Below are 26,731 nucleotides of genomic sequence, written 5' to 3'. Positions count from 1 at the left end.
GTCAAGAATCTATCTGCCTCTGCCTTAAAAATAATCAATGACCCTGCCTCCACCAATCTCCAGGGAGGGGAGCTCCAAAGATTCACGACCCTCTGAGATAAAAAAAAAATGCTTCTTGTCTCAGCGTTAAATGGGAGACCCCTTATTTTTAAACGATGTTTCCAATTCTAGTCTCTCCTACAAGGGGAAACATCCTTTCAACATCATGTCCCCTAGGATCTTATGTTTCAATAAGATCACCTCTCAATCTTCTAAACTCCAATGGACACAGGCCCAGCCTGTTCAACTTTTCTTCATAAGGTGACCAACCCATCCCAGGTATCAGCTGAGTGAACCTTCTCTGCACTGCTTCTAACAGATTTATATCCTTTCTTAACTAAGGAGACCAAAACTGTACATGATACTCCAGATGTAGTCTCGCCAATGCTCAATACAACAGTAGTAAAATATCCCTACTTTTATATTCCATTCAAATGTAAGGTTATGCACTTTAGCTGGAAAAATAGAAAAACAGAATATTATTTAAATGGAGAGAGACTGCAGAAGGCTTTGGTACAGAGGTCTCTTGGTGTCCTCATACATGAATCACAAAGTTATCATGCAGGACAAGAAAATAGTTAGGAAGGCAAATAGAATGCTGGCCATAGTTGCATGAGAATGGACTATAAAAGTAGGGAAGTCTTGTTCCAACTGTACAGAGCATCGGTGAGACCACACCCAGAGTACTAAGCCCAGTTTTGGTCTCTTATTTAAGGAGGGATATGCTTACATTGGAGGCAATTCAGAGAAGGTTCACTCGGTTGATTCCCGGGATGAAAGGGTTGTCTTATGAGGAAAGGTTGAGCAGGGTGCACCTATACTCATTGGAGTTTAGAAGAATGAGAGGCAATCTTATTTAAACATACAAGATTCTGAGAGAGGCTTGGCAGGGTAGATACTGAGAGGATTCAGTCAGTCATTTGAAGAATTACCTGATGATCCCACTCTTCTTTGTGATGCCCTGTTTCAGTCACAAGTTGATTATGATTGGTTACTCAGATTCATGGGAGGTTTTACATTTGGGGTTATGCTAATGCATTTGGGTGAAAACAAGAGCAGAACATATAGTATTCTGGGCTTTATAAATAAAGGCATAGAGTACAAGAGCAGGGAGGTTATGCTGAATTTATAGAAGGCACTCATTAGACCTCAGCTGAAATATTGTGTATTGTTCTGGGCACCATATTTTGGAAGGATGTGAACACATGGGAAAGAGTGCAGAAGAGTTTTACAAGAATGGTTCCAGGGATGAGAAACTTCAGCTATGAGGGTAGATACTGCACCTCAGCTCCTACAGGCAATGGTCACAATGGTGGCCCCCATGGCCATTAATCTGGTTGGGAGGAAATAACTCACGTTTCTCTGGTCCAGGTATGCTGATCCGGCAGGGCCGACAGCAGATTGGACGTTATGTCCAGACTCCTGGTGGAAACAGTAAAGAATGCCAAGCTGCACGATGTCTTCAGCAACCCTGCAGATGGAGCGCAGCGTAGATACACCTGGTCATGGCCAGACGGGTCCAGCCGTTCCAGGGTAGACTTCTTGTTTGTGTCCCGAGCATTCACAGTCAGATCCGCCAGCATCAAGCCAGTGTTCTTCTCTGACCACTGCCTCCTACTGCTGACTGTCACTTACAGGAAGACCAGAGGGTTGGCAGGGGGACATGGAAGTTGAATGTGCAACTGCTGACTCCAGAGAACATTGAGGAGCTCAAGAGTGATTACAAAGGTTGGAGAACCGTTATACCCCTCTTTAAATCCATGACATACTGGTGGGAAGCGATCAAGGGGAACATCAAGAAGCTTTTCATCCTCAAAGGTATCCAGAAAGCTAGAAAGGAACAGAGGGAAATGTCCCGACTCCAGAAAAACATGCAGAACCTACACTGGCTGCAGTCGATGGGGGCCGATGTCAAGGAGGAACTCCAAGAGGTGAAGAGCCAGCAAGCCTCGTTCTTTGCCTCAGACGCCTCCAAGATCATCTTCCGATCCAGAGTCCACTCCGTGGAGCAGGACGAGATGTGCTCACGTTTCTTCTTCCAAAAGGTACACAGAGAGAGCGCTGTGATCAGCAGCCTGAAGGAAGAAGATGGCTCAGTAAAGTCATCGAATCCGACGTTTTGAGGATCAGCAAATCCTTTTATGCCAGATTGTATGACATAAAGCCCACAGACAGCACAGCCTCCCAGTCCTTCCTGTCCTCCATCACGGAGGTCTTAGATGACATTACTCAGGAGTGTCTGGACAAACCGCTAACTCCTGACAAACTGACTAAGGCCCTTGAGTCCTTCAAGAAGAGTAAAACTCCTGGAAGCGACGGCTTACCGGCTGAGTTGCATTCGCCTCTGTGCGATTGGATTGGCTGAAACATGCTGGAAGTGTACAAGAGTCTGCTCCTGGTTGGCAGCATGTCAGAATCCACGAGGAAAGGCATCATTACCCTCATCTACAAGTGGAAGGAGGAAAGGGAGAAAATTAGAAATTGGCGACCCATCTCACTGTTGAATGTGGGCTATAAGATTCTGTCCAAGGTCATCCCCAATCGGGTCAGGTCTGCTCCGGAGTTGGTGACGAGACCTGCGCTGTACCCGGCGGGAAGATCTCTGACAGCCTCATGCCACTCAGGGATATGATTGCCTATGTATGTGACAGGGGTATGGATACCTGCTTCATCAGCCTGGACCAGAAGAAAGCCTTTGACAGAGTGTCACACACCTACATGGTGGATGTGCTCTCCAAAATGGGGTTTGGGGAGGGAATCCGCAACTGGATCCAACTGCTCTACACAAACATCAGTAGCGCAGTTTCAATCAATGAGTAGGAATCAGAAAGCTATCCAATTAAATCTGGAGTCAGGCAGGGCTGCCCTCCCTCCCCTGTCCTGTTTGTGTGTTGCATTGAACCCTTTGCTGAGTCCTTCAGGAAGGATCCGGGTATAAGAGGACTGATGATCCCAGGCAGTGGGGGCACTCAGGTCAAAGCCTCCCTGTATATGGACAATGTCACCATCTTCTGCTTGGATCCGCTGTCGGTGCGCTGACTGATCCACACCTGCGACCAGTTCGAACTGGCCTCAGGAGCCAAGGTAAATTGTGGCAAGAGCAAGACCAGGTTCTTTGGGAACTGGGCTGACCGATCCTTTGTCCCCTTCACCGAGGTCAGACTGCCTGAAAATGCTGGGGATATGGTTCGGAGGGACCAGGGCATGCGTTAGAAACTGGAAGGAGCAAGTGGCTATGGTGAAAAGAAAACTGGGCATGTGGGAGCGACGCTCCCTCTCCATTGCGGGTAAGAACCTGGTCATCAGGTGTGAGGCACTCTCGCTGTTGTTGTACATGGCGCAGGTCTGGCCCATTCCTCACTCCTGCGCAATGGTGATCACCTGAGCTAACTTTAGTTTTATGTGGAGGTTGAAAATGGATCATGTTCGCAGGGGCACGATGTACAAGCCTCCAGATAAAGGGAAAACGTGCCCAACATCGCCCTCATCCTGATGGCCACCTTTGTCTGTGGCCGCATCGAGCTGTGCATAGGCCCTCGGTATGCAAACACCAAGTGTCACTTTGTGCTGAGGTTCTACCTCTCCCCGGTGTTGCGAAGGATGGGTCTGGCCACGCTGCCGCGGAACGTTTCAAGTAGTTGGACCACCTGTCCCTTGTGGAAAAATTTATGCAGAGAAACAACTTTGACCACAAGTCCATCGGGCAGTGGTCGGCACGTAACATCCTGGAGGCCCTGAGGGAAAAGGAGAGGGTGGCTCCTGTGGGATGGTTCACCGAGCAGACTGTCAAAGTCATTTGGCAGAATGCCTCATCGCCAGAACTTTCCAACAAGCACCAAGATGTAGCTTGGCTGGTCCTTCCGGTCAGATCCTTCCTACACACCAGGAGTCTCACCCCCTCTGCACGTTGCCCTCGAAGTGGCTGTGGTGGGGAAGAGATCATTGTTCACCCCCTTGTGGAATGTGCCTTTGCAAAGAAGGCCTGGAGAGACATGCAATGGTTTTTGTCGAGGAGCATCCTGAGCAGTTCTGTGACACAGGAGTCTGTGCTCTACGGGCTGCTCCCAGTGACACACACCAATACAAATATCAGCTGCAGCTGGAGGATCACCAACTAGGTGAAAGACACTCTTTGGTCTGCCCGAAACTTGTTGGTCTTCCAGTGCAAAGAGTTGACCCTGACTGAGTGTTGCAGACTGGCACATTCCAAGGTCGAGGACTATGTGGTGAGGGACGCACTTAAGCTTGGGGCAGCCGCTGCAAAGGCGCAATGGGGAAAGGTCACTGTCTAAGACCTTTCTGCCACAGTGCACCAAGGGGCTGGAAATTGTATAGACCCGTTGGGCTGTATGACTCAGAAGGAATGTACGCAGTGAATACTAAATGTATCATACTTGAATTGAAGCAACATGATCTATGTCGATAACTTGAATACCATTGCGCTGTCTGACTGCCCGTAATGTCCATGTTGAAATGCCTGTGATGGTCATTGATTGTATTGATTGCCTTGTGACCTATGTGGAAAAGTTGAATATGATTGCACTTCTTGTGATGGCCGTTTTGAAATGTTTTGTAATGTTCTTTCAGATATTTTTTGAATGAAGTATATTTTTCAAAAAAAAGATAGATTGGTGAGGTTTTCCTTGGAGAGAAGGCGACTGAAAGGAGATTTGATAGAGATGTTCAAAATCATGAGGGGGCTGGACAGAGTAGATCGGGAGAAGCTGTTCCCACTCATAAAAGAGTCAAGAACGAGAGGGCACAGAATAAAAGTGATTTGCAGAAGAAGCTTTTTCTCACAGTGGGTGTGGAATGCACTGCCTGGAGGTGTGGTGGAGGGAGGTTTAATTGAGGCATTCAAGAGGGCATTAGATGATTATTTGAAAAGAAATAATGTGCAAGGGTACAGGGAAAAGGCAGGGTAATGGCACTAGGTCATAATGCTCATTTGGAGAGCCAGTGCAGACATGATGAGCCAAATGGCCTCCTTTTGTGCAGTTAAGATTCTGTGAACATCATCTTGGCAGAACCAGCAGTGTCCAGCTTATTCTGGGTGCGTTTGGCCTGTTAAGTCCTTAGCAGAAACTCTATGCTTCAAACTGTAAAACTTAAACTTCTCATTCCACATTTTATAATTCAAATGAATTGAAGTAATTTAATATGTGCAGTGCTCAACAAGTTAGAGAGCTGGGATGCTTAGTAGATGAGAATATTCAAGACAGTTGTCAATATATTTTTGGATAATAAGTGAGTTAAGAGATATGGGGATGGTGCAGGAAGATGGAGTTGAGGTAGAAGATCAGTTATGATTGTGTTGAATGATGGAGCAGGCTCACAAGGCCAAATGGCCTACTCCAGCTCCCATTTCTTATGTTAATTATACAAGCAATCTTATCAAAAGTGTTATAATCCCATCTGATTTTACTACTGGACAAGTCAGATCCCAGGGTAGAACCTGGCTTGATAGGTCTTAAACTTTTATTTTTTGTTTAGAAACATGGGGGCAGCTACTGAACAGAGTCACAGGAGTCAACTGATGAACTTTTAACAAAATAAAATATTTATTAAACAAAAGATGAACTATATCGCAATACTCTTTCAACCAAAACTATACCTTTACAAATATATACAGATTCGTAAGGATACCGCAAGTTACAAAAGCTATCTTATACGCTAATATTCACAGTAAGCACACAGTGCATATAAACCAATAGGTGACCTGTGGTCAGACATACCACATTCTGAAACCAAGTGACAGGTGTCACTCCAAAGAGATGCTATGGATCTCTCATCAACACCACCCCCCCACCCCACAACCCCCTGCCCCCTCGCAAGATGCTTGTCACACCATGAACAAACCGGTCTCATTGAACTCTGCCTTCCTCCCAAAGGTTTCCAATCTCCACTCTCAAAGAACTCACTTCAGAATCTTCTCCCAAATAACACTGCCTCTCAGGTGCCTTCTACAAGGATCCACCTCCAGGGTTTTGATCTCTCCTTCTGATGTTCCTCTCCCTTGGATTACCATATGCATTCAAGCTTTGTCTTCCACGTACTCTCTCTCTCAGGTACTCAGCCATGCCCATAGTACGGAGTCACCAACCTTTGGCTGTCTCCTCGGATCCTCTGGCTTCTCGCAATTTGAGTTTCTGCTCCTAGTTTCTGCCTCCCTGAGTGTTCTCTCTTTAATCTGGAGCCTTTTCCTCTGCTCTTCACTTTAACTTCACTGAACAGGACCTGTTCCCGATTCCTATTCTGTGACTTAACTGACTTCCTGGGACTTTGTTTTGTCCCCATTCCCTGGTTTCTGGGACATTCTGCTTTTCCTTTGGGATCTGCTCCCTGCAATTCCCTTCCTGCCTGCCCTGGCAGTTTTTGCGAATAATCCCACTAACTGAATTCAAACTGCTTTTCTATTTCTCTCTGTGGGTCCCCTGTTGCTAGGCAACAGCACAGTGATCCCTACTTTGTTTTAACTTCCCTAAACCACTTTCGGAAAGGGTCGTAAAACCTCATTAAAATGCAGACATATAAACAAACCCACAGACTTGCAGGCAACATTCCCCCAGAGAGAAACGCTGAATGAAATTAGACCTAGATTTTACCCTTCTAACCCACAAATAAAACATATAAATTAAACTTAAACTTAAAGCCACAGCTTATTCCTAACACACACAAATACAGATATAACTATTTAAAACTACCTCTAGTTCCTAACAGAAGCCATTTCCATGCTATCCAAATCCATGTACTATTAATCCACACCTTTCGACCATGGAGAGTGAAAGGTTACACTGCCTGAATTTACGAAAACACCAAGAACTTTACAGGAAATTGGCTTTCCGTATTTACAAATATTACAAGCATTTTGACACGAACCCTCATCCGAATCATTAATTACTTTGCTGTTAGTACACCATAAAAGTTTCTTCTGGGTTTTCAGCAGGAGCATTGCGAAATTTGGTATTATTGTAGGAAATTCACAATCAGCGTGGACTTTAGTGGGTGTTGATGGTGTGATTTTTAACTGCTTACTGGTTTCAGTGAAAGCAACCCCATGCAGCACAAAAATCCTGGGAAATTATGGCGCATGCAGCATACATAATGATGTGAGTTACTTATTCTATAATTTCCTTTCTTTTATGCCATTCAAGAGCCCCTACGATGTACATGTTATTACAATGGCATAAGTCCCTGGGAAATTCTTGGCCAGTAAAGAATAAGTGCGGCACATGTTGTCAGGGGGAATAAACAGCCAAGTAAACAGAAACAACATGCGTGGCAATGCGTTAGGAAAAATAGAAATACACAGTCTACGGCCTAAAACAGATGTCATCTAGGTTACACCTTAACTTGAGGGTAAAGAATTACTTGCTTTAAGGATTGTAAAAGAGCCAGTGCCTTTAATCACAATTAATTGTTTACAACATTTTCTTTGGACCTTTGGCCCATTTATGTTGCAATGGTGCCAAGCATGAAAGAAAACATTTTGAACTTGTTGAAAAGAAATGAGCAAACATTTACCAAATAGTTTTTATGCTAAATGTACTCCTATTATGTTATGACTTAGTAGGTGTTGTCTGAAAGATTAGTGGAGGCAGATTTAATAGTGGCTTTCAAAAGGATATTTGATTTATACTTGAAACAGAAAAATTTGCAGGGCTGTGTGGAAAGACCAGGACAGTGGGGCTAATTGGAGAGCTCTTTCAAAGTGTCAGCACAGACAAAATGGGCCAAATGGCCTCCTTCTCTATTGTATCATTTTATGATAAGATAGAATTCCTTTAATAAATTTAAGCCTTCACACTTCTGCAGGGGGCGAGGTGGGTGGGGAGCATGGAACTTTTCACACCTGAGCATCAAGCAATCTGTAATGCTGCTGGCGTAGTTGACACCAGTAACAGAAAAAGTGCACATGCTGGTTCATTTATTTAATAGCAAATTTTTGATATGATTTTGACCAAACAACAGGCACATTTATTCTGCTAACTTTAGTAATTCACACAAATACAACTACAATTTAATACTGGTTTTGTGTTTAAAACATGTTTTCTGCAAAACTACAAGTTACAACAAGCTTTTTGCACAAAACACAGAAGATTCTTATTGATGGTTAAAAGCTGCATCCATGTTGGAGCTGTTTTTACTTGGATGTTGGTAGGCCAGTGCTAAAATGTGGTTGTCCATGTTTATACCACTGGATCCAAGTTCATTTTAAAGTGACAAAATCTGAGACCCAGCTTTTCATAAAGGCAAAGAATGAAAAAATTGCATTTATACAGCACCTCTGATGACCTCAGGATGCCCCAAATTATTTTACAGCTAGAGTACTTTGGAAGTGCAATCACAGTAGCAATGTAATAAGTGCAGCAGCCAATTTGAGCACAGTAAAGAACTCAGTGTTTTGGATCATCTTTTTTAGTGGTTAGTTAATGGACACATGTTGGTCAGGATACCAAGGAGAACTCCCTGCTTTTCTTCAAACTAGTGCCATGGGAACTTTTACACTGATGCGAAAGGGCAGACAAAACATCAGCTTTAAATTCTCATTCCAAAGACATCACCCCAACATCTCTGAAAATGCCAGCCTAGAATATGTGCCCAAATCTCTGGAGTGGGACTTGAACCCACGATCTCTAATCCCCAGTGGTGAGCAAACTACCCACTAAGCAATGGTATATATGTAACCATGACATTGCGACTATGAGTTTGCTCATGGGTTAAGTAAGCTGAATCTAGTAGCACAAATAGTAGGAGATGACTCACGAGGTGCTGCTCCATTGGAATCCAAATTGAAACTGTGCCACTATGAAAATGACTGTAGGTACAATTGTGCTGTTTAGCCTGCCACCGCAGGACTGCTGGGAACAGATTTAAAGTTAATATCTTCAAATGAAGTGACCTGTTTGGAGAAATCCCCCAAGGAAATGGTGGGTATGTAGAATCAGATACCTCCTGGTGCTAGTAAAACCGAGTACATGTGTCACTAGGAAATTAAGGCATAGAATTCTTCAGCACAGAAACAAGCCATTTGGCACAACTAGTCTATGCCAGTGTTTATTCTCCACTCAAACCTCTTCCCACCCTCTTCATCTAAGCCTATTAGCCTATTTTTCTATCTCTTTCTCATACTGTATAGCTGATTCAAAACATCCTCCCCGTTAGTGCTGGGAGTGGAGGGTGGGGTGGGGTGGTGAGACAGTGGCATAATGCTAACCTCACCAGGCTAGTAATCCAGAGGCCCAGACTAATGGTCTGGGGACATGGGTTCAAATCCCATGGAACTTGAATTCAATTAATAAATTCTGGCATTAAAAGCTAGTTTCAGTAATAGTGACCATGAAACCATTGTTCAGTTTGTTGTTGACACTTAACTGCCCTCTGAAATGGCCTAGCAAGCCACTCAGTTCAAGGGCACTAGGGATGAGCAACAAATGCTGGCCTTGCCAGTGATATCCAGATCCCATGAAATAATAAATTTAAATAAAATTCTAATCATCATAAAGGCTAACATTCCACTTGATCTCAAGGGACACCTTTAATTAATTTTTGGGATGTGGGCATTGTTGGAAGGGCTGCCATTTATGCCCAATCTCTAATTGCCCTGGAAAGACTTGAGTGGTCTGTTATGCTACTTCAGTGAGCAGTCAAGAGTCAACCACAATTGAGAAGCTTTATTTATGTATTTATTTTTTGTTCTCACCCCAGATTGTGGAAATCATTTCCTTTACCAGAGCCAATCACTTTTTTTCCTGAACTGAAACAGCTGTGACCATGGGTTTTATAGTGATCAGCTCTCAGGGCTTCACCAATGCCATCCTGGAACTGGGTGACTGGATGTACATGTGCACAGTCAGCCAGTGGTTTTACCTCTTCCTCCCCCCCACCAACCCCCCAATGTGGCAACATTTAATTCCACTGAACATATCCCCAAGTGCTGTGGCTGAGATGAGAAAATCAATAATTGGAACATAGGAAGAAATTATGAGCATCAAGCACTCTTCAAACCAATGGACTTCTCCATTCATACTAAAGAGCTGCCCAGTGATGAGGGATTTCAATTTTGTGGAAAGACTGAGGAAACTGGGCTTATTCTCCTGAGAACAGAGAACGTTAAGGGGAGATTTAAAAGAAGTGTATTAAACTATATTGTGTTTTGGTGGAGTAAATAAGGAGAAATTATTTCCACTGTCAGTTGGGCCAATATGAAAAAGGGACGGATTTAAGATAATTGATAAAAGAATCAGTGACAAGGTGAAAATTTTTTTCAAACAAAGTGTATTGTTACGATCTGGAAGGGCAGTGGAAGCAGATTCACTAATAACTTTCAAAAGGGAATTCGACAAATATGACAAAATAAAATGAACTGCAGGGCTATAGGAAAAGAGCAGAAGGATGGGACCAATTATATAGCTCTTGCAAAGAGCCAGCAGAGGCATGATAGGATGCAAGATTCTGTGAATGTTTGTACTCATTATGGTGGGTGGTGACAGTGCAGGGGAATGGGGCAGATTCCATTTTAGGTATTGACTTTTGAATGAGCTACAATTTCCTCTATGCTGTTCAGCGCCCATCACAAACTCTGTGCCCTTACCACTGATTTCATGCCCCTCACCGGTCACTGGCCGAGGCTGAACCAGACTGATTTCAGCCTCACTATCCTACTCGCCTGACCAGAGCCTCTAACCCCATGTCCTAGGGGTTACAATGGTTCTGGCTGGACAAATGATCCTGAGACACGAGTTCAAATCCCACTACAGCAATGGGGAATTTAAATTCAATCAATTAAATGAAAAAAATTTGGAATAATAGCTAATATTAGTAATGGCGAATATGAAACTACCAATTCGTCGTAAAAATCACATCTGGTTCATTAATGCCCAGTAGGGAAGGAAATCTGCTGTCCTTACCTGGTCTGGCATACACATGACTCCTGACCTGAAGTAATGTGGTTGACTCTTAACTCTCCTGTGAAGTGGCATAGCAAACCACTCAGTCGTATTCAGGAAAGTGGTTTAACACCATCTTCTCAAAGGTAATTAGGTTTTGGCAATAAGTGCTGGCCTTACCAGTGCTGCCCACATCCCATGAATGAATTTTTAAAAATCTGATGCATCACCAAGGCCGTGTACTTTCAGCCCTGGGACAGGAGCCTTAGCACCTGCTGGCTATGTGTCTATTTGGGGGCATCACTTTTGAAGCCAATAACGTTCCCATACAGCAGCTACCATGTCCCACATGCTCCTACAAGTTACTGGATTGCAATCAGGAATAGGACCCTTGGGCTGATATCACTCACCCTCCCTCTCTCACAGCTTGTAGAGCAGCTAAAGCATCCCTACTGTTGCCTAGGCTGTGATCAGCTAATTCAGCATGGATCTGGGAGACCTGTCAGCTTTCTCAGCTACTCAAAGTATTTTTGACACATTACAATTCTTTGCATGACTTCTGTGGGATGGCGTGTGTCAGATGAAATGCAGACTCAAAACTTAGAGTAACCTACTGTGTAAAATTACCATACGTCCTCTTCTCAATCTGTGGGCTTGTCAGAAATCCCAAATGAAAACAACTCATGTGAGTCACTAAGATGTTGGGTATAAGCAGATACATGAGCAGCAGTCATTTAGAAATCAGATATTGCATCTAAAAACATTTAAAATCCACCCACTCGTTCCAGATCTAATTGGAATTCTTACAGCCTCCTCATCAGCTCACTTAAAAGGGCAATGGAAAAGTACTTGGGAAAGAAAAAATCCTTACTTTGTTCTTGCTATGCTGCATGGTGATATATCAATGTTTAAATATTGTTGGCAAACCTTTGCAGTTACCAAGCTAAAGGCTATCAAGGGTGGTGGTAGAAAGTTACCTCCTTCAGGCTCCCACTGTCAACATCAAAGACTTCTAGGAACAGGAATAGCAGAGATACAAATGTTACCTCTTTGCCATCCCTCTTCAAATCACCTTCCTGTGAAGGGCCTTGAGATGTTTTACTATGTCAAAGGCACTATGTAAATGAAAGTTGTTATTGATGAATTGCTGTGCCTTTCGCGGAAATATTGATCTTATACTGAAACCATCACAAGCAGATTCTAGCTCCTCAAGCCCTATGCAGAGGAAGAATTATTGTGAATTTGAAGAGAGATGAGCAGAAACACATACATCTTCACCAGACCCCATCTATTCAGAAAGAAGGTTCAGTCATGGAATTAAACCAGCACAGAATGCAGCCATTCAGTCAAGCCACAGACAGGATACCAGTGAGTGCCTGGGCCTTCATATTTCCTGAAAATCTTTTAACAAACATCATTTTTAAAAAAAACAATCAAGCATTCTTAGGGATAGGTACAGGAAAGAGAAAAATAACTTGCATTTCTATGGCGCCTTTCATGACCTCAGGTAATCTCAAAGCACTTAGCCAATAAAGTATTTTTTTGTCAAGTGTAGCCACTGTTGTAAATTGGGAAACTTGGCAGCCAATTTGTACGCAGCAAAATTCCACAAGCAGCAATGAAATAATGACACATACTTTGATTTAGCAAAAGAGGACCAAGAAATTGATTAAGAGGGGAAAAATAGAGTGCGAGAGTAAACTTGCAAGGAACATAAAAGAGGACTGTAAAAGCTTCTATAAGTAAGAAGAAAAAGATTAGTGAAGACAAATGTAGGTCCCTTACAGTCCAAAACAGGAGAATTTATAATAGAGAACAAGGATATTGCAGAGCAATTAAGCAATTACTTTAGTTCTGTCTTCATGGAGGAAGACACAAATAACTTCCCAGAAATACTAGGGAACCAAAGGTCTAGTGAGGAGGAGGATTTGAAGGAATTAGTATTACTAAAAAAAACTGGAGATGAAAGCTGATAAATCCCCAGGGCCTGATAACCTACATCCCAGGGTACTAATAGAGGTGGCCATGGAAATAGTGGATGTATTGGTTGTCTTCTTCCAAAATTCTGCAAATTCTAAAACCGTCCCAGCAGTTTGGAGGATGGCAAATGTAGCCCCACTATTTAAAAAAGGAGGCAAGGTAAAAACAGGGAATTACAGACCGGTTAGCCTAACATTAGTGGTAGGGAAAATGCTAGAGTCAATTATAATGGAAGTGATAACAGGAAACTTAGGAAATATCAACGGGATTAGACAAAGTCAACATGGATTTATGAAAGGGAAATCATGTTTGACAAGCCTACTGGAGTTTTGTGAGGCAGTAACTAGCAGAATAGGTAAGGGAGAACCAATGGATGTGGTGTTTTTGGATTTTCAGAAAATTTTTGTTAAAGTCCCACGTAAGAGGTTGGTGTGCAAAATTAAAGTGGCATGGATTGAAAATTGGTTAGCAGACAGGAAACAGAGTAGGAATAAATTGGTATTTTTTTAGAATGGCAGGCAGTGACTAGTGGGGTGCCACAGGGATCAGTGCTTGGACCCCAGCTATTCACAATATATATCAATGGTTTGGATGAGGGAGCCAAATGTAATATTTCCAAATTTGCTGATGACACAAAACTAGATGGGAGTGTGAATTGTGAGGGGATGTTAAGAGGCTTCAATGTGATTTAGACAAGTTTAGTAAGTGGACAAATACATGACAGATGCAGTGTAACATGGATAAGTGTGAAGTTATCCACTTTGGTAGGAAAAACAGAAAGGCAGAGTATTATTTAAATGGTGATAGATTGGGAAATGTTGATGCACAAAGGGACCTGTGTGTCTTTGTACATCAATCACTGAAAGCAAGCATGCAAGTGCACCTTGCAGTTAAAAAGGCAAATGGTATGCTGACCTTCATTGCGAGAGGACTTGATTGCAGAAGCAAGCACGTCTTACTGAAGCTATATAGGGCCTTAATGAGACTGCACCAGGAATAGTGTTTGCAGTTTTGGTCTCCTTACCTAAGAAAGGATATACTTGCCATAGAGGGAGTGCAGCAAAGGTTCACCAGAATGATTACTGGGATGGCAGGATTGTCGAATGAGGAGGGATTGGGCCGACTAGGCCTATATTCATTGGAGTTTAGAAGAATGAGAGGGGATCTCATTGAAACCTAAAAAATTCTGACAGGGATGGACAGACTGGATGCAGGGATGGGTTTCCTCTGGCTGTTGGGCCGAGAACAGGGGGTCATAATCTCAGGATATGGGATAGGCCATTTAAAGCTGAGATGAAGAGAAACTTCTTCACACAGAGGGTGGTGAACCTGTGGAACTCTCCACCATGGATGGCTGTAGAGGCCAAGTCCCTGAATATATTTAAGAAGGAAATAGATAGATTTCTAGACTCTAAAGGCATTGAGGGGTATGGGGAGAGAGCAGGAATATGGCATTGAGGTAGAGGATCAGCCATGATCATATCGAATGGCAGAGCAGGCTCAAAGGGCCAAGTAACTTAGTCCTGCTTCTATTTTTCTAGGTTTCTATGTTTAGTGATGTTGATCAAAGGATAAATTTTATCCAGGACACCAAGGAGAACTCCCCTGCTCTTCTTCGCAATAGCATCATGGGACCCTGTACATCCACCTGAGATGGCAGACATCTACTCTTTCAAAAGTCAGGACATTCAACAGTGCAGCTATCCCTCAGTAGGAGTGTCGGCCTGGCTTTTGTGCTCGCCTTGGGAGTGCAACGTGAATCCACAACCTTCTGACCCAAGATCCATCTAACTAACTCTAACCAACAGAAGCCAGCAAAAGAAAAAAAGGATCCTTCCCCTTGCTTCGACCTCATCAGAGCACAGCACACTTCTACCCCAATCATTTTCATAGTCACACCGAGATTGCCAATTTCGTAACAAATTTGGGAGAGCTTATTGCTGTGGGTTGGTGTTCGCAGACAACTAGGTTCACACGGACACTTCCTCTTTCTACTCAGCACATTGCAGCTCTCCGATCTTAATATTGACTTTAATAACTCTAAATCACTCCCATTTTCTCTCTAGCACTCGGGCCTGGCCGTGCAGAATGGATATGCCTGATGTTCCTGCGGATCAGGTAGGGAGGTCACGGAGTAAGCTGGTACTTGTGTTGGTGGTTCCCGTTGGCACACTGTGCTCCCTTGGTGGACTGCATCCTTCCACCAGATTCTAATCCACTGGATCTTGCTCCACTTTGCTAGAGCTTCATGCTTCCCATTCTATGTGCCTAAGCTGCTTTTATTTCTTCTCTCACTCTTTGTTTTATCTCTTTGATTCCTTTTATTATGCTTCCTACGCATATCACCTCTGTCTTTAACCATCTCTTGTTTTCGATCTATGCAGTTCACATACTATTATTTTTACTTTCCATTGGTCATTGTGTGTTCCCTTCTCCATTTTCCTTGTAGTGTCCCTTTTAAAAGTTGTTAATCTGTAATATTTTCTAGGATGTCCTAAGAATGGGATAGATGCTATGTAAATGCAAGATAAGGCCAGGAATAGGCCACTCAGCCCCTCAAGTCTGTTCCAGCATTCAATTAGATTACGGCTGATCGGTAGCTAAACCCTATCTACCCAACTTGGTTTCATAAGCTATAAAACCTTGCCCAACTAAAGTCCATCAATCACAATTTTTACAATTTCAATTGACCCCCAGCCTCAACAAGTTTTTGAGGGAGAATGTGCAGGTATCTCCTGCCCTTTGTGTGAAGAAGTGCTTCCTGAGATCATCCTTGAATGACTGAGCTTCAATTTTAAGATTATGTCTCTTTGTCCTTGAATCTCCCACCTGAGCAAGTAATTTCCATCTGCCCTATTAACTTACTTAATCATCTTGAACATCTCAATTATCACTCCTTAATCTCTTAAAATAAAAAGGCATACCAGCCTAGACAGTGCAACTTGTTCACAAGATTGCCCAGTTTTAGCCCCATTATTATTCTGGTGAACTTGCACTGCATTAACTCCAAGGCCAGTACATTCCTCCGAGGTACCATGTTCAGAACCAAACATAGAGCCTGTAACAGCTATATAATGTTGCGGTTAGACTCCATTTAGAGTCCTATCTTTTTCTTCATTCTGCTGCATGACTATGGCCAATTTCTTATGAAATTGCAAAGATTGGGGGAGAATTGAAGCGGTTGAGTCAATTGTTGTGGGCAGAGCGAAACTAACTTTAACTTGATACGACGCTGGCTCAGGTCCCAGTAATACGTAGACAAGACCCTCATCTCTGTCATTGCTTTCATCTCGTGAGAACCATCTCCTATGTGTAGAATAGAACAAACATATGGCTGTTTGTACAAGAATGATTTGTGGTGAACTGTAGGAGTTGGGTCAAAGGTACACAAGTGCAGATGGAACGACTGCCCCTTCTTACAAAGCTCCACTGCTTCTGGGTAACAGGATGTGGTGCAGACAGGATGTGTTCCGCCCTTCCCTCAGCTGTCTTCGATAAGATCTGCCTTCATAGTCCGTTAATCTTTGGTACTATGTTAAATTCTTAAAAACACCTATCAGAAGGACAAACGTGTTATTACCAATTATGGTTAACAGGCTCTACATATTTACACAGAAACATGAAGGAAAAGCACTCAAATTTCACATGTCCCCCTTGATTTGGTTCCAGGCTGCTCCTTGTCATCTAATCTTATCTCTGATCTCAGGTGTTCTTAAGCTGCTGTTCAGACAGGAATGTCTTCAGGTGACAGTGCAACATACGCTTCTGAGAAGAAAAATGGTTACTTTAATATTCCAACCTTCACAAGACATCTCAAGCTCTTTACCCACATCCCTGCAAAATCTTTCCCCTTCAGCTATTTATCCATTCCCTTTTTAAAGTTATTGCTCAATCTACTTCCACCCCCCTTTTATACTGTGCATTCCAGATCATTAAATTCCCCTCATTCCCCTGTGGTTCTTTTTCCAATTACCTTAAGTCTGTGTCTTCTTGTGATGAACCCTCCTGCCAGTGGAAATAGTTTCTCCTTAATTATTCCATTAAAGCATTTAATAATGTTGAACATCTGTATTAAACCTCCTCTTAACCTTTTCTGATCTAAGGAGAATAATCTCAACTGCTCTAGTCACTCCAGATAATTGAAGTCCCTCATCCCTTGTACCATTCAAGTAAATCTCCAAGGATCTGACTTCCTTAAAATGTGATGCCTAGAATTGGATACAATACTCCAGCTGGGGCCTAATCACTGATTTATACAAGTTTAGCATAACTTCCTTGCTTTTGTACTTGTACATCTACTTAGATTCTGTTAGCAATAACAAGATGTTATGAAAGATACATTTTTGTTTGGTGGTATAGAACTTGCGTATTTCTGGGAAAAAAGGGTGTCTAAGCTTAGACAAATCTTTTTTCAGCGAAGATACATTTTTTGAAGATTGCTTGCAACATTTCAACACAGTATGGGAAGTCTTAGCAATGTTTTCAGGCATAACTTTGTCCCACTTTGTGGCCCATGTTTCTGAGCATGTTCAGTTCTTGCACATTTTGCTGTGTTTAAAGGCAAATGCGAAGAAGCCTTCGATTTATACCTGATGAGTTAGCTTAAGAGGCCATGTGGTCTATACTTGTCCCATTTCTCATGTTCTTAAAGTGAACCTGTCTGCTTATTTTGTTGTATTAAGATGAGTTATTGAGCTGCTGGAGGGCCCTGGGTAAGCCACTTCCATTCACCCCATCATTTCTGGCTGGTTATTTGTTCCCATAAGGATAGAACAAAATCAGTTGGTGTAAAAACTATTAATACGATGATGCATTTTGCAGTTTTTGTCTATGGTTTGGATGAAGAAGGTGGCAACCTTGGCTCAGGGGTAACACTCCCAATGAGTCAGAACATTATGGGATCAAACCCCAGTTGAGACTTCAGCAGAAAATTTAGGCTGACATTTCAGTGGACAGCTGAGGAGAGCTGCACTGTTGGAGGTGCTGCCTTTCAAATGAGATGTTAACTTAAACTTGGCATTCTATCCAACATTCATCCCTCAATCAGCTGTGTACAAATTAATTGCTTACTCTTTTGTTGCTTGTGGAATCTTGTGTGCAAACCAACTGTAGCATTTTTCTACCTTACAACATCGACTATGCTTCAAAAGTTATTAATTGGCTGTGATATATTTTGGGATATGACAGGGCTATGAAAGGTTTAGCGACAGGGAAGTTAGCATTGTGTTTGTGTTATCGGACTCACAGTCCAGAGGCATGAACTAATAATGATGGAAAGCACCCTGGCGGTTGGCGAATTTGAACTCATAGAAACAAATCTGGAAATAAAAAGATGGGGCCATACAGCGATTGGATTGTCATTAGTCTCAAATTGACTCTCTTATGCCCTATCAAGGAAACTTGTTGTCCTTGCTTACCTGACCTGCTCTGTATGTGACTCCAGTCTCACACCAATGTGGTTGACTCTTGATTATTCTCGGAAGTGGCCAAGCAAGTCACTCAGTTGCGGCAACTGGATATATGAGTAACAAGGGCTCATATAAGTTGTCAGCCACACCCATGAGAATGAATTTTAGCAAAGGTGCGAAAATGAATTTAAATTGCTCATTCTGAAACGAAAACATTCTTCACAATGTGATTTCTCTATTAGCTGGAATCAATTAGACAATATATGCAAAGGGTGAATTTTTTTTTTGATTCCAGATTTCTAGTGACATCGCCTACCCTGAGCAGGGTGTCCTTACAGTCCATAAAACCATAAGACCATATGACATAGGAGCAGAAATTAGGCCATTCAGCCCATTGAGTCTGCTCCGCCATTCATTCATGACTGATAAGTTTCCAAACCCCATTCTCCTGCCTTCTCCCCGTAACCTTTGATCCCCTTACCAATCAAGAACCTATCTATCTCGGTCTTAAATACACTCAATGACCTGGCCTCCACAGCCTTCTGTGGCAATGAATTTCATAGATTCACCACTTTCTGGCTAAAGACGTTTCTCCTCATCTCTGTTCTAAAAGGTCTGCCCTTTACTCTGAGGCTGTGCCCTCGGGTCCTAGTCTCTCCTACTAACGGAAACATCTTCTCCACGTCCACTGTATCCAGGCCTTTCAGTATTCTGTAAGTTTCAATCAGATCCCCCCTCATCCTTCTAAACTCCATCGAGTATAGACCCAGAGTCCTCAAAGATTCCTCATATGTTAACCTTTCATTCCTGGGATCATTCTTGTGAACCTCCTCTGGACCATCTCCAGGGCCAGCACATCCTTCCTGAGATACTCAGAGTTGCTCACAATATACTAAATGTGGTCTGACCAGAGCCTTATAAAGCCTCAGCAGCACATCCCTGCTTTTATATTCTAGTCCTCTCGAAATAAATGCCAACATTGCATTTGCCTTCCTAACTACTGACTCAACCTGCAAGTTAACCTTAAGAGAATCCTGGACTAGGACTCCCAAAACCCTTTGCACTCCAGATTTCTGAATTCTCTCCCCATTTAGAAAATAGTTTATGCCTCTATTCTTCCTACCAAATGCATGACCTCACACTTCCAACAAGTTGTATTCCAACTGCTACTTCTTTGCCCATTCTCCTAACCTGTCCAAATCCTCCTGCAGCCTCCCTGTCTCCTCAATACTACCTGTCCCTCCACCTATCTTTGGATCATCTGCAAACTTAGCCAGGATACCCTCAGTTCCTTTATCTAGATCATTAATGTATAAAGTGAAAAGTTGTGGTCCCAATACTGACCCCTGCGGAACTCCACTAGTCACCGGCCACCATCCTGAGAAGGACCCCCTTATCCCTACTCTCTGCCCCTGCCAGAGAGCCAATCTTCTATCCATGCTAGTACCTTGCCTCCGACACCAGGGGTTCTTATCTTACTGAGCAGCCTCCTGTGCGGCACTTTGTCAAAGGCCTTCTGGAAGTCCAAGTAGATAACATCCATTAGTTCTGTTGAAGGGTCATGAGGACTCGAAACGTCAACTCTTTTCTTCTCCGCCGATGCTGCCAGACCTGCTGAGTTTTTCCAGGTAATTCTGTTTTTGTTTTGGATTTCCAGCATCCGCAGTTTTTTTGTTTTTATCCATTGGCTCTCCTTTGTCTAACCTACTTGTTACCTCCTCAAAGAATTCTAACAGATTTGTCAGGCATGACCTCCCCTTGATGAAACCATGCTGACTTTGCCCTGTTTTACCATGCACTTCCAAGTATTCTGAAATCTCATCCTTAATAATGGACTATAAAATCTTACCAATGACCGAGGTCAGGCTAATCGGCTGATAATTTCCCATCTTTTGCCTCACTCCCTTCTTAAACAGGGGGGTTACATTAGTGACCCTCCCTGACTCCAGTGATTCCTGAAAGATCACCACTAATGCCTCCACTATCTCTTCAGCTATCTCCTTCAGAACTCTGGGGTGTAATCCATCTGGTCCAGGTGATTTATCCACCTTCAGACCCTTCAGTTTTCCTAGCACCTTCTCCTTGGTCATGGCCACAATACTCACCTCTGCCCCCCCCCCCCCCCCCCCCCCCCCCCCCCCCCCCCCCCCCCCCCGCCGAATCTCTTGAACTTTGGGGACGTTACTCGTGTCTTCCACCGTGAAGACTGACGCAAAGTACCTATTCAGTTCCTCCGCCATTTCTTTGTTCCCCACTAATACTTCTCCAGCATCATTTTCCAGCGGCCCAATGTCCACTTTTGCCTCTCTCTTACCCTTTATATATCTAAACAAAACTCTTGCAATCTTCTTTTATATTACTGGCTAGTTTACGCTCATACTTAATCTTCTCCCTCCTTATTTCTTTTTTAGTTGTCCTCTGTTGGTCTTTGTAGGCTTCCCAATCCCCTGGTTTCCCACTGCTCTTCGCCGCATTGTATGCTTTTTCTTTAGCTTTTATGCTGTCCCTGACTTCCCTTGTCAGCCGTGGTTGCCTCGTCCTCCCTTTAGTATGCTTCTTCTTCCTAGGGATGAATTTTTGCTGTGTCTCCCAAATTACTCCCAGAAACTCCTGCCATTGCTGTTCCACTGTCTTTCCTGCTAGGCTCATCTCCCAGTCAATTCTGGCCAGATCCTCCCTCATGCTTCTGTGTTTGCCTTTATTCAACTGTAATACCCGTTACATCTGATTCCAGCTTTTTCCTCTCAAATTGCAGGGTAAATTCTATCATATTATGGTCACTTCCTCCTAAGGGTTCCTTTCACCTAAAGCTCCCTTATCAAATCTGCCTAATTACACATCACTAAATCTAGAATTGCCTGTTCCCTAGTGGGCTCCACCACAAGCTGCTCCAAAAAGCCAGTCTACCTGTATATTGAAATCCCCCATGATCACTGTAACCTTGTCTTTCTTACATGCCTCTTCTATCTCCTGGTGTATCTGGTGCCCCACATCCTGACTACTGTTCGGAGGCCTGTACGTAACTCCCATTATGGTTTTTTTGACCTTTGCGGTTCCTCAACTCTACCCACACAGATTCTACATCATCTGACACTACGTCATTTCTTGCTATCCATTTAATTTCATTTCTTACTAACAAAGCAACCCCACAACCTCTGCCAACCTGCCTATCTTTTCGATAGGATGTATATCCTTGGATATTTAGCTCCCAGTCCTGATCCCCTAGCTGCCATGTCTCTGTAATGCCCACCAAATCGTACCTGCCAATTTCAATCTGCACCACAAGCTCATTTACCTTATTTCGTATACTGCGTGCATTCAGATACAACACCTTCAGTCCTGTATTTCCCGTCCCCTTTCTCATTGTCGTCCTTTTATCTGAAATGCTTGAAGTTAGATTCGTAACCCTTTCCAAACACTCTGTCCGATTTTGTGTTCTGGGGACTTTAATACCCTCTCCTGGGCTCTCCTTTCTTTTCAGTTTTTTCATAATTTTCCATGAAGTTGTATCCACCCCCCCAAACACTAACCTGCTGCTTTGTTTCCCATTAGTCATACTTCTTGGAGTTTTACCCTTCCCTCCACCCCCACTTTCTAGTTTAAAGTCCTGTTGACCATCCTATTTACCCTTTTCGCTAGAACATTCGTCCCAGATTGGTTCAGGTGGAGACTGTCCCAACAGTACAGATCCCTCCTGTTCCAATACTGATGCCAGTGCCCCATGAAATGGAACCCCTCTTTCCCGCACCACTCCTTTAGCCACGTGTTTGCTTCCCTTATTCTCGCGTCCCTATCCCAATTTGCACGTGACTCGGATAGTAATCCCGAGATTATAACCCTTGAGGACCTGTTCTTTAATTTAGTTCCTAGTTCCTGATAATCCCCAAACAGGTCCTCTTTCCTAGTCTTACTAATGTTATTTGTCCCGACGTGGACCACAACAACTGGATCCTCCCCCTCCCTCTCCAATATCCTTTCAAACCGGTCAGAGATGTCCCTCACCCAGGCACCGGGCAGGCAACATACCATGCGGGACTCTCGGTCCTGCTTACAAAGGATGTTATCAATTCCCCTAATCATAAAATCCCCTACAACTACCACTTGTCTTCTTGCTTCCTCCTCTTGAATGGTCTCCTGTGCCAGGGTGCTGTGGTCAGCTGGCTCATCCTCCCTATAGCCCTGTAGCTCATCCACACAGGGAGCAAGTACCTAGTCCCTGTTGGACAAGGTCAAGAGCTGAGGCTCCTCTGTTCCTGAACACAGGATCCCTCTACCTGCCTCACTTGCAGTCACACCCTCCTGACCCTGACCGAACTTGAGGTACTTAATCTACCGGGTGTGACCGCCTCCTGAAACAAAGTGTCCAGGTAACTCTCCCCCTCCGGATGTGCCACAGCATCCGGAGCTCGGACTCCAGCTCATCAATTCTGAGCTAGAGTTCCTCCAGCAACCAACACTTGCTGCAGATGCGGTCACTGTGGCTCACAATGGCATCTGCCAGTTCCCACATCATACAGCTACAGCACATCACCTGCCCAGCCATCTCGACTTCGATAATTAATTTATTAATTAGCTTTGCAGTGTTTTTTTTTTCAAATTTGGTGCAGATTTCCTATCAATCAGGTCACAGCTTTCCTGTGATGTCATTTTTTCAGTTTTGGCTTCAGTTACTCTGTGCCCCGAGATCACCACTCTGGTGCTCTTCCCTCCGAGTCTGCTTCCTGGAGACAAGGCCGTGAATCCCCGTGGTAAGCTAGATTTATACTCACCGCTCCGGTGCTCCTCCCTCCAAGTCTGCTCCCAGGATTTACTCACCAATCAGCTGCTTCTTTAAAATCCACTTTCAGAAGAGTGTCCCTCACAGGTCTGATGCACTCCTGCTTCCTCTCTCTCTTTTTTTTTTAGGTTTGAGGAGGGAGGGAGGGATGGAAACACAACAGCAATGTAATGTTTGGGGCTATTCCGTTCTTTGACGGTGGGTCCTCCTCATTTCCCTCCTGAGTCACGGTGTCTGCAGTGACTTCTCCCAGAATGTTCCAATCACTTCTCACCAGCGCCCTCTGTTGGATGTTCTTCCTCCTGTTGAGTGCAAGAGTCCTTCTCCTCGATTCCCTCCTGCATCGTGGTGGCTGCGGTGACTTCTCCCAGAATGCTTCAGTCACTTCTCACCAGTGCCCTCTGTTGAATCAAAGTCTCTTAAAGTCAATGAGTGCCTTATTGCAAATTCAGCGCCAACCATTCTTGTATGAAGACTGTGAGCCATCTGTTTCATTTGTTCAATTCTAGACACTTACAACCTGATAGGGACCATTAACATTCAAAGAGAAATTTGAAAACCCAGTGATTAACTTAAACAACTACGCCACAATATTTTACATTTTTTAAACAAAACAACCTTTACTATGTATAATATATTTAAAAAACAAGGCAAACATCACTGACAATTCTATAGTTTGTAAATACTGATATAAATCAAGTTCCTCTTTTACTACCTCCAGCTCCCTACCCAACAGTTCCATTATACCTTACGATATTGTGAAAGTTTATTCACTTCTTTTGGGACCAACCCAAAGGTATGCCACATCTCTCTGGAATTCTTTAATTCTACTCAGTGTTTCAGCTATTCCTTGAGGTACAAGTTTCAATGAGATTCTTCTGTTAGCACAGGGCTAAGCGACCCACCCCCCAACTTTCCTTTCAGACCTCATGACTGTACACTCAGTTCAAGCACAGGCTTTACTACCTACTTGCTTAGGGAATTAAACATCAGAAACACCCCTGGTTCCTAATGGCCCTCCATGCTCCTAGTCCCACAATTTGTTCACAGCTCCTGATTCTTAATGACCAACCTAACTGACTGTCTCTGCGAGCAAGCGCACGTACACAAATTAAAACAAAAGGAACCATCCTAAACCAACAGTACATCTCCCATGACAACAATATATTTACAGAGCTGCTTTCAGCTACTTTTGATCTGGGGGACTACAAGAATAATTGTAGACATCATGGTTCTACCCAAAGTTCACAAATGGGTCATCCATTGTTTAAGTTTTCCCATTACCAACTCTAGTCTATTAAATATACGTTACCTTTTAACTATAAGTAACCTGGGCTTGTTTGATTTGTATTTAATCAGAGTTGTGTTTACCAATTTCTCTACCAAGTATTTTCATTTATCTACAATTATTAAAAAAAACTCTAGTTCCCTAAAAGTTATATATCGGAAAAGTATGAATTATGAAACTAGGTACAACTAAGACAAGGTTGCCAATTAAAAACAAACAATGACAGACTAGAGGGGCTTACTTTAGATCATATGAACCTCTTTACATTATTAGAATATCTCGCTATATCAATTTCATAACATGACCAGTTACGTTACTGCTCACTGAGAGGTGTGCCTTTGTGTATGACTGGAGTACATGCCACGTGTAGGGTTTCTTTTATTCATTCAACGGATGTGGGCATCGCTGGCTCAACCAGCATTTATTGTCTTTCTCTAATTGCCCTTGAGAAGGTGCTGGTGAGCTGCCTTCTTGAACTGTTGTATTCCCTGTGCTGTTAGGGAGCAAGTTCCAGTATTTTGATCCAGCGACAGTGAAGGAACAGTGATATATTTCCAAGTCAGGATGGTGAATGACTTGGAGGAGAACTTCCAGGTTGTGGTGTTCCCATCTATCTGCTACTCTTGTCTTTCTAGGTGGCAGTAGTGATGGGTTTGGAAGGTGTTGTCTAAGGAGGCTTGATGAGTTCCTGCAGTGCGTCTTGTACGTAGTACACACTGCTGCCACTATGCATCGGTGGTGGGGGAGTGAATATTTGCAAATGGGTGTCAATTAATAGGGTTGCTTTGTCCTGGATGGTGTCAAGCTTCTAGACTGTTGTTGGAGCTGCACTCATCCGGGCAAGTAGAGTGCATTATACTCCTGATTTGTGCCTTGTAGATAGTGGACAGGCTTTTGAGAGTTACAGGTGAATTACTTGCAGCAGGATTCCTAGCCTCTAACCTGCTCTTGTAGCCATAGTATTTATATGGCTCATCCATTTCAGTTTCTGGTAAATGGTAACTCCCAGGATGTAGATTGTGGAGAATTCAGCAATGGTAATGCCATTGAACATCAAGGGGTGATGGTTAAACTCTCTCTTGTTGGAGATGGTAACTCTGTGGCACCTGTGTGGCACAAATGTTACTTACCACTTGTCAGCCCAAGCCTGGATATTGTCCAGGTCTTGCTGCATATGGATATGGACTGCTTCAGTAAGTAATAATTCACAAATGGTGCTGAACGTTGTGCAATCATCAGCAAACATCCCCACTTCTGACCTTATGATGGAAAGTAATCAATGAAGCAGCTGAAGATGGTTGGGCCTAGGGCACTACCCTGAGGAACTCCTGCAGTGATGTCCTGGAACTGGAATGATTAACTTCCAACAACTGCAATCATCTTTCTTTGTGCAAGGGAAACTCCAACCAGTGGACAGTTCCACGCCCCACCCCCATTGACTCCAGTTTTGTTTGGGTGCCTTGGTGCCACACTCAAAATGCTGCCTTGGTGTCAAGGGCAGTCACTCTCACCTCACCTCTGGAGCTCAGCTCTTCTGTCCATGTTTGAACCAATCCTGTAATGAGGTCAGGAGCTGAGTGGCCCCTGGCAGAACCCAAAGTGAGCATCAGTAAGCAGGTTATTTCTAAGCAAGTGCCACTTGTTAGCTCTGTTGATGATCCCTTCCATCACTTTACTGATGCTTGAGAGTAGACTGATGGGCTGACAATTGGCTGGGTTCAATTTGTCTTTTTTGTGTACAGGACATACATGGGCAATTTTCCACGTTGCCGGGTAGATGCCAGTGTTGTAGCTGTACTGGAACCGCTTGGCTAGGGGCGTGGCAAGTTCTGGAGCACAGGTCTTCAGTACTTTGCCAGAATATTGTCAGCGCCCATAGCCTTTGCATTATCCAATACCTTCAGCTGTTTTGTGATATCTGTCAAATTGGCTGAAGACTGGCATCTGTGATGTAGGTGAGGAATCCAGCAGTCTTTGACCTATGGCTGTTTAAATGGTGCAACTTTTGAAAGAGCAATCATTCCTCTCTAATATCAGTCATTAGACTGAGCAGCATATGTATCTGAACAGGCGATGGTGGGAGTTTATTTTTAGCAATGTTAGTAAAAATTTATCTGCAGCATAAAGACAAGTCTCTTTGATCGAGTAATTTATCAGATAAGGGGTAGAAGTCTTTCACACATTTTCTGAGACAACATCATTCCATGTACACTTGACAACTAAGCTACTATTGGCTAACTCAGAGGTAGGATGATGTATTATTTCCACTGCTCATGCCAACACCGCTCTCCACCCCCCTCCTCTGTGTACATGATCATGTTTTAGTTCACAGAGAGTGACCACTTGCCTA

The 26,731-nt window shown here is 43.4% G+C and overlaps 1 long non-coding RNA gene across 1 annotated transcript in view; it reads left to right on the top strand.

Moving 5' to 3' along the window:
- The window catches only part of LOC121291698, a 123,501-nt gene that overhangs the window by 79,502 nt on the left and 17,268 nt on the right, over positions 1–26,731 (top strand). The window contains exon 2 of the long non-coding RNA XR_005946051.1: positions 14,975–15,026. This is a non-coding gene — a long non-coding RNA (uncharacterized LOC121291698). The remainder of the gene's footprint in view (positions 1–14,974; positions 15,027–26,731) is intronic.

The sequence above is a fragment of the Carcharodon carcharias genome, chromosome 2 (genome assembly GCF_017639515.1).
Source record: "Carcharodon carcharias isolate sCarCar2 chromosome 2, sCarCar2.pri, whole genome shotgun sequence".
NCBI classification, from domain to species: Eukaryota; Metazoa; Chordata; class Chondrichthyes; order Lamniformes; family Lamnidae; genus Carcharodon; species Carcharodon carcharias.
The sequence above is the reverse complement of the archived record's forward strand: the minus strand, read 5'-3'. Positions and strand labels throughout refer to the sequence as shown.